This window comes from Diceros bicornis, chromosome 36 (assembly GCF_020826845.1).
Source record: "Diceros bicornis minor isolate mBicDic1 chromosome 36, mDicBic1.mat.cur, whole genome shotgun sequence".
NCBI classification, from domain to species: Eukaryota; Metazoa; Chordata; class Mammalia; order Perissodactyla; family Rhinocerotidae; genus Diceros; species Diceros bicornis.
The window spans coordinates 28281300-28293268 of record NC_080775.1 but is presented as its reverse complement, the minus strand read 5'-3'; the positions used below and the strand labels follow the sequence as shown (position 1 = coordinate 28293268).

General features: G+C 42.6%; 1 pseudogene; it reads right to left on the bottom strand.

Moving 5' to 3' along the window:
- Nucleotides 1–2780: 2780 nt before the first annotated feature.
- On the bottom strand, nucleotides 2781–11680 carry LOC131398902 (tubulin beta chain-like; annotated as a pseudogene).
- Between the last annotated feature and the right edge of the window lie 289 nt (nucleotides 11681–11969).

Here is an 11969-nt window from a genome sequence, read left to right as displayed (position 1 = left end):
TTTTTTAGCACAACTGCTTACAAACAATGTCAGTCCACTATAGCTTAATCTTAGTCATAGTCCTTTGGCTTTTGTTAGGAACTGAATCATTTATGATCTAGTAGTAATTCCTCATAATGAAAACAACTTCATGATTAATCACAAATTAGTGTTATTTCTTAAACAGACTCCTTTATCATTAATATATAGTAAGTCCACATAATTTGCCCTTGAAACTTATAACTAAATCCAAAAAGGTCCAGATTTGAAACCTGCTAGGTGACTCTTTTTGTTTATATCAAATGCCACTGACACATTCATTAGAATTTTGAACATAACAGTCCTGGCTAACTGGAGGAAGCACTATTTCTTAAAAATTTTAGAAGTTAAGCATTGTTTTTGTTGGGATATGTAGGACGATTTTCCATAACTGCCAATAAGGGTTAGGAGAAAAACCTTTGTGTGTGCATTTTTCTCTACTTCTTTCACTGAAACAAAGAGAAAGCCAAGTTAATTTCCAATTAAAGTTACAGTTTTCAAAGAGGATGCCTTGATAATCCAATCGTTATTTAAAATTATTTGGTTAATTGTGTCACTTTAGGCAGAGGAAGCTAAACGAGAATTTAAGAAGTTAATTCTTGAAAAATTCACAAAAATTTACTGTGCTTGGAGGTAAACTTCCAAAAGGTACATGACCTGACTTCAAAAAATGCTGAAATATATTACTAATTTAATTTTTATCAGATTTTACTGAATAAAGTTTAGTTCTTAATTGCTATTTTACAAATAAGTGCTCATTCTGAATATATCGTTCTATAGACTTTTTTTGGTCCATTTAAAATTTTGATGTAATTTCAAACTTTAAAGTTGCAAGAATAGTACAGAGAACTCTTTCCATACTCTTAACCCAGACTCAATAATTTTTTAACATTTTGTCACATTTGTTTGTTCACTTCCTTTACACGTGTATTTTTTTTTGACTATTTGAGAGTAAATTGTAGATATTTTGCTTCCTCGCCCCTAAATACCTCATTGTGTATTTCCTAAGAATAAGGATATTCTCTTTACATAATTCCAGTACAATTATGAAAATTAGGAAATTTAACATGGATCCAAAACTACTATGAGATTCACAGTCATATTCAAATACAATAGTCTCCTCTTATCCGAGGTTTCGCTTTTCACAGTTTAAGTTACCAGTGGTCAACCACAGTCGGAAATTATTAAATAAAAAATTCCAGAAATAAACAATTCATAAGTTTTAAATCGCGCGCTGTTCAGAGTAGCGTGATGAAATCTCACTCTGTCCTGCCTGGGATGTGAAGCGTCCCTTCATCCAGCACCACCACGCTGTATACACTACCTGCCCGTTAGTCACTTAGTAGCCGTCTTGGTTATCAGATCGACTGTCTCGGTATCACAGTGCTTGTGTTCAGGTAACCCTTATTTTACTTAATAATGGCCTCAAAGCACAAGAGTAGTGATGCTGGCAACTCGGATATGCCAAAGAGAAGCCGTAAAAGGCTTCCCTTAAGTGAAAAAGTGAAAGTTCTTGACTTAATAAGGAAAGAAAAAAATCATATGCTGAGGCAATGGTAAGAACAAATCTTCTATCCATGAAAGTGTGAAGAAGGGAAAAGAAATTCGTGTTAGTTTTGCTGTCACATCTCAAACTGCAAAAGCTCCAGCCACAGTGCATGATAAGTGGTTAGTACAGGAAAAACACAGTATTTATAGGGGTCGGTACTATCCGAGGTTTCAGACATCCACTGGGGGTCTTGGAACACATCCCCCGCAGATAAATGGGGAACTACTGTGTCATAAATTATCCCAATAATATCATCTGTAGCGAGGTCCCCCATCTCCCACAGCCACGCCAGGTTCAGGACCCAATCTAGGTTCACAAATAATATTTAGATTTTTCTTTAATCTGAAAAAATACCTCAGCCTTTTTTTTTAGGGGGTGGATCTTTTATGATCTTAACAGTTGTGTAGAGTGTACACTATTTGTAGAATGTTCCTCAGTTTGGCTTTGTCTGATGTTTTCTCACAGTTACTCAATGTGATTAACGACTTGGTAATGAAGCGCCCACAGTTCCTACTTGGAGGTACCCCACCATGCCTTGTGGTTTTTCTACACTCTTCCCACCCTTGATAAGCAGTGCCTTCATTAAACTCTCCCCAATTTAAGTTTGCTGTTGTTTCCTGCTGCAGCCTTGCTGATATAGTCCTCTTGTGGAGAAGACTTTGGATTCATTATTCATTCATGTATTCTACAAATACTTATGAGGGCCTGTTGTGTGCCAAGCATTGCCTAGGCATGGGCATACATGGTGAACAAGACAGACCAGATCCTGGCCACCAGGAAGCTTAGTGAGGGACCCAGGAAATGAAGAACTAGGTAGGTGACTAGCCCACATATTGCCCTGAGTATTAGGAAGGAAATAAGCACGGTGCCATTACTGAGAATACCTGGTACAACTATCTAGCCAGGGAGGTCAGAGAAACCCTCTCTGAAGAGACCTAAAGGTTGAGAAAACCAAAGGAGGAAAGAAAACGAAAGGTGGAAAACCAAAGGAGAATTTCCAAGCAGAGGAAAAGAGCTCAAGTGGGAAAGAGCTTGGCAAGTTTGGTTTTTTTTTTCCATGATGAAAATGCTTTAATGGTGGTGTCTGTAAGCATGTGATGTCAAGACAGCAGGAAGAGAAAGCGCACGCACAGTGAGACGTGGCTGTCAGAACAGGGTGCGAGTGAAGAAAGCGTTCACACAGCTTCCACACTTCGTCAGGTACCAGACAGCTCTAGGCCACCTCCTCCTCGGCCTCCTCCTCAAGCTCACCATCCACCTGGGCCGTGGTGTCCTGGTCTTGCCAGGACTGCCAGTCCTGCTGGTACTCAGGCACCAGGTCGTTGGTGTTGCTCCTGGCCTCCGTGAGCTCCATCTCATCCATGCCCTCGCCCATGGACCAGTGCTGGAAGATGGCTGTGAACTGCTCTGAGATGCGCTGGAACAGCTCCTGGATGGCCTGCTGTTGCTGATGAAGGTGGAGGACATTTTTACCCCCAGGGTGGGATGTCACAATCAACTGTTTTCACATAGTTGGGGATCTGCTTGGCAAAATAGCTGCTGTTCTTGTTTTGGACGGTAAGCATCTGCTCGTCCACCTCCTTATGGACCTGTGGCCCCTGCACAAGGAGGCCACGGTCAGGCAGTGGTCATGGGGGGCATGTTGCTGGCAGCCGTCATGTTCTTGGCATCAAACACCTGCTGGGTGAGCTGGGGCACCGTCAGGGCCCAGGACTGCTGGCTGCCCCACTGGTAACTAACGGGAGCGGCCACAGTGGTGGTCGTGTCTGGAGGAGTTAGGAGTAAGTAGGGGCCGGGTCACACGGGGCACTGGTTCCCGAGTGAAGACCCTTGGTTCACCTCCCCTGCACCCACCTGCCTCCACCTCACCCTGGAAACCCCCAAATTGGTCCTTCCATAGACTTCCTCCCCAGTTCCATTCATTCCACCTGGGTGCACCATGTCCGAGTCAAGGGTGGGTCAAAAGGAAACTTTTCATGTTTTCTCCAGAGCCTGCTCCTCCTCCCAAGTCTTGGGGAACCTCATTACGATGCACCCTGCTGCTGAAATTCTGAGAGCCATTCTCCACTCTCCTCTCTCCTGCACCTTCCGGTTGCTCACCAAATCCAGTGCATTCTATGTCTGAATTTCATCACCCCACTCCTACCTTACAGCCTTTCTAGCCTGCATCGGTCTCCCCACTCCCTCCTGCCCTCTTTTCCTGCCTGGGGATTCCTGGCATGCCTGGCCTGCATGGTCTTTCTCAGCAGGTCACTCCACTACTTAAGGGCAATAGCTCTACATCCTTTTAACATAAAATTAAAATTCCTACACCCTGCACACAGCGCACAACGACCTCACCTCAACACTTCTCCAGGCCCGTTCCTAACACCCTCCCCTCGTACCCTATTCATTCCAGCAACACTTGGGGCATCCAGCCTAGTGCTTTCTCTTGCATCCTACCTTGACAAAGACTATTTTCTTTGCCTGGAACGAATGTCCTTCCCACCTTCCAGCCCCTTCTCTGCCTGGTGAGCCACTGTGAATTTTGGTCCTTCAGAACTCAGCTCAAGTGTCAGCTTCTCGAGGAAGCATCCCTGCCACCGTCAGTCTCTCCTCTGTGGCACGTGTTACACCCTCTGTGTGACAAAGATTTGTTTACTCATCTGTTACCCTCAACTTCGAGTCCCTTAAGGAAAGGCCGTGCCTTTCATTTCTGGCTCGCCTGTACTTAATATTGTGCCACCTACATAATGTGTGTTCAGTGAATTGATAAAGAAATGAATATCTCAAAATTAGGAGAGAAAAGCAACAAAAAGAAGTAGAAATACAGGGACTAGCACTAAAGCAGAAAAATGGAGCTAAAACCTAAGGAAAAGAAAAAAGGACATCCCCTAAGAAAGCCGTGAGAGAAGATGAAAACTGAAAACAGGACTATGAAAGCTAGAGGCACAGGTTGCAGGAATAGAGAGCTGGAGAAACAGATGGAAAAAGAAGGAATTGCAGTTTACTGAGTAGTGGGAATTGGAATGAATCAGTTGGTGAGGATTTTTTTGTTTGGCAGGATTAGCGAAGATAGTATTTTCATTCCACATGTATAAAAAGGAAACAAGAAGGGACCATTTCCTTTAAAAATACAAACTACTCTGTAAAAGTAAGGGGGTATTATCATATTGCATTATGTAATCAACCTTGTGCCATTACAGCACTTATAAATTCAGTGACCCAGAAATATTTGAAATAGTAAATAATATATAGAGAAGTGACCTCTATGCTAGCGCCTTCTTTATAATGTATTTTTTTAACCTCTTTGTTCTGCTAGCTTTAACTCCCACCTCCAATTCTACTAAAAACTGGAATCAGCTGCCAAGGCTGTGTTGAACAGATAGGGGACCCAGCTAATATCGATGGCCACAGCTCTTTCTCAAAGATCAATTTCTTAGGAACTTTATTTGAAATTTCCTGTCATTTCAGATACAAAACCCACACTACCCACACTTCTAAGGAATGTAGCTATGTGAGGAAGAATTAATATAGTAGAGATATTGAAACACTAGGAAAGGAAAGAAAGGAACATTTATTTATTGCCATGCAAGATATTCTATCTTGTGTTTCTCATTTGGTGTCTTTCCTTTGCCATAGTGCTGTCAGATCTAGGCCATCTTGGGAAGATGCTTTAATGATTCAAGAAAACACACTGGTCATCTCAGATTTTCTCTTGCACTGGGAGTATAGTGTGTGTTACAGGAATGGGGCTGATCCCAGGCAAATCTGTGATGTAGGGAAAGGTTTTCCCTACTGAGATGTCATTTCCCTCTCCTATCTGATCTCTGTCCTCACTGGCTTGTCCTGATTCTTGGTACACTTAGTAGACTTATTCATAGTAAAGTACCAGGGAGTGAGTGTGATGTGTTTTCCAAGAGTGTTTATAATTTAAATGAAAACTGGAGAGAGGGCAGTGCTTGGCTAAAGGGACCAAATGACGGATGGTGAAATTTCAGGCAAGGTAGGGAAGGTTGTTCTCTAGGAAGAATGGAGGAACGGTTATCCTTCCCAAGCCCCTCAAAGCACACTGTGGAGGTGACTGTATCCCTGCCCACCTGTAAGATTCGTCCAGAGTGAGGGTGAAGGAGGCATTGCTGTGGTCTTTTTGCATCTCAGACCTTCGCCAGCCCTCATACAGGCTGCTTAAAATCAGCTCCCAGGCGCCAAAGGACAGCCGGGCGCCTATAGGTTCCCTTTGGGGTCTGGTACTTGGCTGGCTCAATGCCGCTGTCCAGAGTTCTATGGATTTTTCTTTTCTTCATCTTCCTCACTGGTCTATGCCCTCAAATTTCTCCAAAGTATAAAATATTGAACTTGGGTATACCTTGAAAATAGTTTTGCTTGATTGGCCAAGGCACATGAAAAGGTCCCTGAAGCAGCTGAACTCTGAGCGGCCCTGCTGTGCTGAGAAACGCAAGCACGGCCAGCACGGCCATGCTCTTGCTCTGCAAGTCTGATTTGTTTGCATTTTTCAAAAGTTGAAAGTTTATGAGTAGATGAGCTTCGAGATTTGTACCAAATTTTGTTCCAAGTTTTCCTGCTTGAGAAGCTGAAATTTCATTTCAAAAGGAGAGAAGAAGAAGGGTGAGAGCAGCTCCCTGGCTACCTGATGTAAACCAGCTGGTCATTCAAGGCCCGCAGCCAGGTCCCGAGGAGGGCTCCCCAGGGCACTTTCAGAACGAGTGTCCGGGGAATCACGCTAGCGTGCAGTTCTGTGTGCAGGGCCAGAGAGAGGAATTTCCCCGATCTGCACTGACCACGTTTCCCTCTCCGGTTGTACCCCAGGCACCTTGCCCTCACCACTTCCTTCCCACGCCTTCCCTTGCTTTCCCTGCCAATCTAGAAGCATCACAGTACTAACACCTAAGTCTTTGGAGAAGTGAGTTATTCTAATCTAAAAAAATAGCATTAATTCTAAACCACTGCGTTTAGAATTAACTATATAGAACTAATAGCTGTTTAGGACTAAATAGAACAGTTTAGCACCACTTTTTTTCAGTCTTCTAACTACAAAACCCTGAACAATGAATTGAGAATATGCTATAAGATGAAATTTTACTTGAATTTCAAAGCAGAAAGAGATCTTAGATAGGATTTTGTAGAATTCTGTTAATTCAGAGCTGTAGAGACGATCATCCAAGAAGGTAAGCTGATGGTCTAAAAGATCCAGAGCTGCCAAGAGCAAAACCGGAACAAGAGTCTAGGTTTTTCTGACTGCTGGTCCCATCCTATTTCCACAACAACATGGTTCAAAAGACACTGAAGAAAAGCCTATTATATCATAGCTTAGACCGGAAGGATGAGGATGGATGGATTCAATTTATAGATAGTTTTGAAAATGAGATAAAAGAAGTTTAATGTGATAAGTAATAGGGAAACCATGAAGCTTTCAATTTCTTGGGTTTATCTTCAGAATTCAACAGAATGCTTCAATGGAAGCCCATTTGGGCAGAGAATATAAACTCTTATGGGACAAACTGTCATCCAGGTGACTTGTGTGCAGTGCCCACCATCGGAACTGGGACTTGTGGGTGCCCAAAGAGCAGTAGGCCGTGGTACCCCTTTGTCTAGGACACCTCGATGTACAAAGACAGAATTTTTGAAAGACAGTGCTCCGGTTGCATTTGAATAAAATGATGCAATTGGACAATACTGTTGTATAGAACAAAGAATCACAAACTTTGGTGTGAACTAAACCGTCTAAATCTCCAAGTCCTCACCTGAAAATTGGAGTTAAGAGTACGTACCCCATGGGTATGAGGAGAAGATGGGATAATACGTACAAGGTAACTGGAATGTGGTAAAAGTCACTGTAAGATAATTCTCTACCTTTTTAACAGTTTAAGGTGTAGAAGAAGTCAGAGCAAAGATTGAACAGAAGAGGCTAAAAACACATTGTTATCTGGAGTGAAAGCCAATGCTGAGTGCTAAGAGGAGGTGAAATAAGACAAGTAGGAACAGGGTACAGGGGAGGTAACACATTTTCTAAGGTAATTTTCCTTAATTTATTCCCTTTGATAGAGACCAGTCTTGACTATGTGCTAATCTAGACCACATTGGATTAGTTTTATATAGTGGGTGGGGCTAGGCTTGTCTTCAAAATAAAAAAAATTGGCCTTTCTATTTCTTTGTCACAGCTTTGCTCATGATGGTTAGAGAATAGACTTAACAAAGCTTTCAAAGCCAAATAGTCAGTGTTGATCCTCTGCACTTGAAATCCGTTTTGAGTTAATGAAAATGTTTTCAACAGATATTGTAGCTTAAGGAAGTGTTGAGATCTTAAAGAATCCATTTATTAAAAGAGATAAGGAAGGAAGAGGGAGCAAAGGAAAGAAGGAAAAAGCAAGGAAGGAAGGAAAGAACGAAGGAAGGAAGGAAGGTGACCTGTTTAATTCCCCACATAGGGCTAATGAAGGGGTCAAATGGGAAACAAATGGGGGAAAAGCCCCAGGGAGAGAAATGGGAGATGGAACTTCAGAACAGGTGGGCTTTCCTGTGCAACAGCTGCAGCCTAGAAGCATCAGGGAACCTCTGAAACTGGAAATGGACTTCTAAAGGGTCCACATGTTTCTCATGCATTGCCCTAAGCATAGTGTAAGGCAGTGGTTTTCAGACGGTGAGGTTGACACCTATTAGTGGGCTGTCTTAGTCTGCTAGGGGTGCCATAGCAAAATACCGTAGACTGGCTGGCTTAAAGAGCAGAAATTTATTTTCTCACGGTTCTGGAGGCTGGAACTCTGAGATCAGGATACCAGCATGGTCAGGTTCTGGTGAGAGCCCTCTTCCTGCCTTGCAGAAGCTGCCTTCTCACCTGCTAGCTGTGTGGTCACCTGACTTTTCCTAGGTGTGTATGCATGAGGTGAGGGGGGTGGGGGAAGAGAGATCTTTTCCTCTTCTTATAAGGCCACCAGTCCTATCAGACTACAACCCCACCCTTGTGACCTCATTTAACCTTAATTACCTCCTTAACACCCTATTTCTAAATAGAGTAACATTGGGAGTTAGGACTTCAACATTGGTATTTTGGTAGGGGGACACAATTCAGTCCATAGCATGGGAGTCAATGTAGTGGTTTGCAATGAACATTTACAGAAAATTAAATAGAAGAAAATAGAACAAAATGCGTTGTACACAGGGCTGCTAGGTATCGTTGTGCAGGTTGGGCACTGCGTACTCTGGGAATGTCATTTGCGTTGTAGTCCATGTGGATGGCATCCCTAGTGTTTTTCGTGCACCACCCACTGGACAGTAGGTGGTGAGTCTGATTAGTAATGATAAGTATTATCATGTGAAACTTTCATTTATAAACATGCATATAAGTGTTCGTGTGTGCACTGGTGTGTGCTGTAAATTTCTTCTTAGGGGTCACAGTCAAAAAATTGTGAAACCTGTTGTGGTGGTCATATGTCTTTCTTTGGTTGCCCAGGGCTGGTGTTGGGGAACACCCAGTTGTGTGAATCTTGATGTGGGCAGGGTCCTGTCTTCCTCTACAGAACCCAAGGTGGGAAAAGTATTCTGTCCCCACTCTTGCTGGAGTCCAGAGAAGGAGCTCACTAGCAAGGCTGGGCGAATGGGATGTTCTCACCTCAAACTTTAAATCTTGAGGGGTGAAGCAGAGAGTCAGGGCAGTCAGAGATTACTCATGGTGGCAGGAGGGGGTTGAGTGGCAGAAGGACAGCCAGTCAAGGTGGGAAGTGACCAGTAACTTGTAGTGAAGGCCAGTGGCGACATTCTAACTAGCATGACCCTGTGAAATGCTCAGCTGCCCGGTATCCTTTGCCTGCTACCTGTTTTCTGATGCTGTGAGCCATTTAAAGTTTCCAATAAATTGCTTATTTGCATAAATTTGCTGGAGTCGATTTTTATGGTTTGCTACCAATCTGAGCAAAATACCCAGATTTTCCTGGGGAGCTGAACTTTGGATGTGATTCAGCTATGCATTTAGCCAACATTTTCAAGCAACCAAAATATATGATTGCAAGTGAAGAAGTAAAGACATAGATGACAAGAAAAAAGAATATATTCTCTTAAGTTTATTTTTTCTAAAGCATTGTTTTAACCAGCATTGTTTTGAGACAGGAAAAATAAAAGAAGTAAGCATTTCCTCTTATGCAGCAGATGACCACACAAACCAGGGCCTATGTGTCAAAACCACTGTTCTGTGATTTTTCTGATGCCCTATTTCAACTCCTACGTGTTAGCATTCATTAGCGTTAAACATTCTTCCTGAGGCATTTACTATTTATTTAACATCCACAGCAATCAAGACAATATGCAGAATATATGTAGAACATACCCATTTGGTCCTTCCAAAGACCAGAAAATTGTGCACATTAAGCTTCATTGATTTTTTTTTTTTTTTTGGTTAAAGTGAAAAATTATAATGCCTTCCTGTCAGGTTTTTTGATGCTGTTTTATTAAAACAGTGTGTAGAGAAAAATAGCAATTGATAGGACCATTTCAACAAGGGGTTATTATTTTCAGACTTTTAAAGTAGGCATTCCAATTGGGCATAATTTTATTTGTTACCCTTTCAAGAGGGCCTGTGTTTATGTTTTGCATTTCACTTGAGTAGAAAAACATCTCATTTCTGGTACTTAGGAAGTGGTTTCGCAGTTGGAAAGACCTCAGTCGCAGGTCTCTGTGAGTGTGATAAGCAGACATGGCAGAACAGGAGGTTCTGACAGTACGCACTCTGAGAGGAGGAACCATCCAGAAATGACACATCTCAGTGGCTAAGGTTAAGCCCTATGAGGATTTGCATCAATCTGCCCAAATGAATGACGAAAAGCCAAAGAAATCACACAATCTAATCTTTGTCTCTCAAACAGTTTCTTATAAACCCATTGGTTACAACAGTTATTCACCTATTAAAGTGGGTGTCAAAACTCCCAGAAGTTTAGCTAATTTCTAGTTTGTCACAATGACTTTTTTTTCTTTCTTGTTCTGTTCTATGTTTCTGCCTCATTTGAGCCCCCTCGGTGTGCCTCAGCCTTTGTGACCAGCATCATGCTTTTTTGGCACAACCCTGGGGGGGGGCTGTGTCTTCTTTTTCTTCTGCCTCTACCTTTAGTGGCCCTGGGGCTCAACTTGCAGCCCTCTGGTCTTTTTGTTTGTTTTAATTTGTCTACTCTTGAGGTTCGTCTCTCTCTACGTGGCTAAACGCTGTCATGGAGAGTTCCATCTGAATGTCTGAATTATGTATCAATGTGGAACCCAGTGGATCTTCATGTGGCTTCCAGCACACCCTCTACTGGGTCTCCTCCTACCTCTCTGGCTGTTCCTTCTTGGTCTGCAATACTCAACCTTGAAATTGTGGGTTCCACAGGGCTCCGCCCACTCTAAGCTCTCTTTCTAAGCCATCCACCTACTCCCAGGGATTTTAATTACCATCAATCTATATGTTAATGACTTAAATTTGCATGTCTAGGCCAGACCTTTCTGTTAAGCCCATGACCTGTGATTTTAATTGGTTACCTGACATCTTGACCTGGACAACTTGCAGACAACTTAAACCCATCTTAACTAAAACTCAGCATACTCATGTTTTTTGTTCTCAAATCTACTGCTCCTCAGTATATGCTTTATCAGTAATTCACAGCCATCCCCCCCAGGACCTCAAGGAAAAGAACTGGCCATCTTTCAGGACAACCCCTCGCTCACTTACCCTGCTCCTCTCTTGTCTCCTTCCAATACGTTCTCAGCACCATAGACAGGGATCTCAAATATTAACCTGAGACAACCTCCCACTGAAAACTCTTCAAAGTCTTCTCATGGCTCCTAAGATAAAGTCCTGAGGTAATGTGGCTGACAAGGCCTTCTCTGTCCCCACCTGTCTGTGCTGGCTCATCGTCTGCCTTTCTCCTCATTGCTCAGCACGGTCCAGCCACACTAACCTTTCATCAGTTCTGTTTCGACACAGCACATGCTGTTGTTTCTAGCTAGCATGCCTGTCCCCGCGGCCTCGTCGCTCACCAACCCTTCCTTCTCTTTCGCTGTCTGCTTAGATCTGTCCTGTTTCTCTATATTAGGTTGCTTGTAATGCAGTCTTTTGTTTTGCAATGTATTTTTTATGAAAATTATAGTCATGCGTAGTTTGTGTTAAATTGTTTTTTATGGTTTTTAACCAAAAAAACCCAGTTCCCTGAACTACCCCCTCCATTTTCTGCTCCCTAGAGGCAACTACTTTCAACACTTTTAACTGATTATTTTGGTAATATTCCCCTTATCACTAACTAACATACTTGCTACCTCTTTATTTTCCTGTTGTAAGCATTATCTATTGATTTCTCAATATGAAAGACAAAGATTTAGTTCTCTTTCACAACCAACCCCTACCACATCCTTGGACACTTCCTGTCTACCTATTCTTCCAACG